Source organism: Limulus polyphemus, unplaced genomic scaffold, assembly GCF_000517525.1.
Source record: "Limulus polyphemus unplaced genomic scaffold, Limulus_polyphemus-2.1.2 Scaffold5553, whole genome shotgun sequence".
Classification (NCBI taxonomy): Eukaryota; Metazoa; Arthropoda; class Merostomata; order Xiphosura; family Limulidae; genus Limulus; species Limulus polyphemus.
Window position 1 is genome coordinate 5,356 of NW_013671163.1, and position 3,679 is coordinate 9,034.

A 3,679-nucleotide genomic window follows, 5' to 3' on the forward strand; every position below is an offset into this window, starting at 1 on the left:
ATTGACCGTCACATTATAACGCCCCACGGCTGAAAGGGCGAGCATGTTTGGTGTGACAGGGATTCGAACCCGCGACCCTCAGATTGCGAGTCGAGTGCCTTAACCACCTGGCCATGCCGGGCCCTATAAACTCGAGAAAGTCTAAAGCTAACATTTATAAATGACATTTGAAAGGCAAAACGAAAAAAAAAAAAACTAGTCTTTTTTTGCGTGTTATTGTTAAGGCAAATTGATTAATCTGACTGGACTTAATTGAGTGATAACTGGTCATGCAGTTACTAATTGTAAAAAAATGAAAGTTGTGAAATGTGTGCAGACAAACTTCGTAGCCATTTTCATTGTTTTACTGTTCTTATTTTGGCGATTGTTTATACGTACAAGGAATGAATAATAAATAAATATTTCATTATGACGTTATAGGTGTTGTTAAAACCGTTTTACAAACACAGGAAGAAAAACAACAAAGGTTGTAGTAACATATATATGCTTGCCTGAACTTTTCCTCCTAAAATACAATAAATATTAATCGTAATTACCTTGCAACATTAATAGTTGACAACTGTTGTTTTTGACAAAAAGAAAAATGGTGTAAAAGCATTTGAAACCAGTCCTATTACGTGTTTGTATCCACTGATAAAAATGATTTTTAGTACACAAAATACTAAACATCGCTATAATGCTATATTTTACATTAAATAAACAATATATATATATGTATATATATGCGTAAAAAGTACTTAAACTAGGTGTTTCTAAATAATATTGCAATTCACACATCTCGTTGTTAGTTGTTCTTTTTTTAATTAAATAATTAGTTGTCGCGACGCCATTCGAAAAAGAATATTGCTTGTGTCGCCATCTATGGAATGTTGATAATACAAAAGTCAAATATGATTAAAAGCAATATATCAGCCATAATAATTAGATTTAAACTTGCCGTGTTAGATGTCTGATGATCAAAGAAAGAAACTTTCAAAAATACACGATCTAAAGCCTCAGTTATAAAAACTGGGGGCATGCATTCAAGTTTTTCTGTATTATTTTAGTTAACAGATGTATTTTCTTGTCGATTTGGAATTAAGTTCATATTCACCAGGTCCGGGATGGCCTGGTAGTTAGTGCGCTCGACTCGCAATTTGAGGGTCGCGGGTCCGAATCCCCGTCCAACCAAACATGCTCGCCCTTTCAGCTGTAGGGGCGTTATAATGTGATGTTCAATCGCACTATTCATTGGTAATAGAGTAGCTCAAGAGTTGGCGGTGGGTGGTGATGACTAGCTGCCTTCCCTCTAGTTTTATACTGCTGAATTAGGGACGGCTACCGTAGATAGCCCTCGTGTAGCTTTGCGCGAAATTCAAAACAAACAAACAAAATCTTAACAAATTTGGTCAATGGTTCACAAATGTTCTTCTTAACACAAAAGCAAGGAGTTACATGCTTCACAAATGAAAATAAACACTCTTTAAATTAAATATCGGTTGAATGACAAAAAAAAGCACTAGTAAAATAACAACTTCGATAAAGAACAAGACATTGTCCTCAAAAAAAAAATTCATATGACGTTACATTACGTCAGCATTCAGGAAGGTTAATAGTGTTTTGCAAAGTGAAATAAATACGACGTTAGGTCTGAAAAGGTAATCAGCCGCAACTAATGTTTGTCCGCCGCTGTGTCACTGGTGGGCTTTTATCACTCAAAGCTTCTAAAGCAGGTAAATATTTTAGGTCTAAGACACAAAATTCATATTTTTTTTATTTTTTTTTGTATTTGCTTACTGAGAACAAAACTCAGCGAGAACGAACGACATAGACGTAGAATATTGATATATATATATACTCAGTCGGAAACATGCTTTGAAAAGTTAAAGTTTATAAGGAAAAATACAAATTCATACTGGTTTAACTTGTTTTAATGACGTAGATGATTTTTGAGAGAAAAAAAAGTTGAATAAATAAACCACGGTACAAACACATAGTCGCTACTTTATATATGCAAAGATACGAAAAACAACAATAATTTTTATATATCGATAGTTCCTTTTTTTTTTTGTTATTTATTCTTAATTTGTTATTTCAATGCACGTGCTTTTATGCTCTGTCCATGACGAACATCGAAACTCGATTTGTTTTAGCGTCTAGTCTACGGATTTACCGCGGAACCACAGGGGGGCATTTCGCTCTTCGGAAGCGGCGTTCTACTAGTTTCGCGAAATTAAGGCCGTTTTACAGTTTGTCATGTCAGGCAATGACTGAACATTTTTGAAAGAAAAATGAAAAGATGTAATTACGCTATTGTTTTTTTTCTAAAATTTATGTGTATCGTTTCTTAGGATTTGTGTTCAAGAAATATGTTTTGTAAAAAGCGTAAAGTTTTCAGTACTTAACACCACGCTGATAGTTGTTATGTCAAGAACTTAAAAAAGTGAAAAATAAAGTAAGATAATAACATTGAATAGGAAATAATTCAACGGATTTTAGTTTTGCAGACTTTGAAGTTATGTTGTATATAATGCAACTTCTGCTTCTTTAACCAGTTATTGTTGTTGTTGTTGTTTTCCTTTTTTTTGTCTCCAAACCATTAGAGCGTTAAGAAATGACACTGACCGATGAAACACCCAATAACTCCACAGTTAAATTTTTCTAACAATAGATGGCGCAAAATCCGAAAGGAAAGTTTGTTCATCTGCAGTTTGCTCAAATAAAGGTGATACCATATAACAAGAACAGACGTAATTGCACGTGATATGGAGAATGCAATATAAAATTATATACTAAAGTTTCTTTTCATTATATAATAATTATGTTTCGTTTTCTTTCCTTTCATTTCTCTGGAAACATGTAATTTATAAACATCAAAAACTCATTTGAACCAATTAATTATCTGATTATATATATATATATAATGCTATATAGATATAAATGTTTATTAATTATCTGATTATATATATGTGTATAATGTTAAGTACATAATTATATATATAAATGTTTATTAATTATCTGATTATATATATGTGTATAATGTTAAGTACATAATTATATATATAAATGTTTATTAATTATCTGATTATATATATGTGTATAATGTTAAGTACATAATTATATATATAAATGTTTATTAATTATCTGATTATATATATGTGTATAATGTTAAGCATATAATTATATATATAAATGTTCATTAATTATTTGATTAAATTGGTTTAGCAATTGTTCTGGTAATGATAAACAATAAAAATAAGATGCTTGTTTGTAATTAAGGACAAAGCTACACAATGGGTCGTCTGTGCTTTGCCCACCACAGGTATCGAAACCCGGTTTCTAGTGTTGTAAATCCGCAGACATACCGCTATGCCACTGGGGGAGGAGGCAAACAAACTGCAAGATAAGCAGATCGTTTATTTATTAAAAGATAATTTTATGGAAAAATTATAACTTCCGCATCGGTGTCAACAAGTTCTTCATATCAAAGATAAAAACTAAGATCAAACTAAGAAATCTTCAACCCTCTTCTGCACACTGTAACGTACAGTTAACATAGTTAAAATGATGCTCCAGCATGCATGATAACTTCCACAGTCACAAGTTAGGACAAGAATGTTAATTTGGGTTCACCGGTAGCGACAAGTTCTGTAACTCATCTTTGTTGGTTGTCGTTTATTTGTTTGTTTTGAGTTTCGCG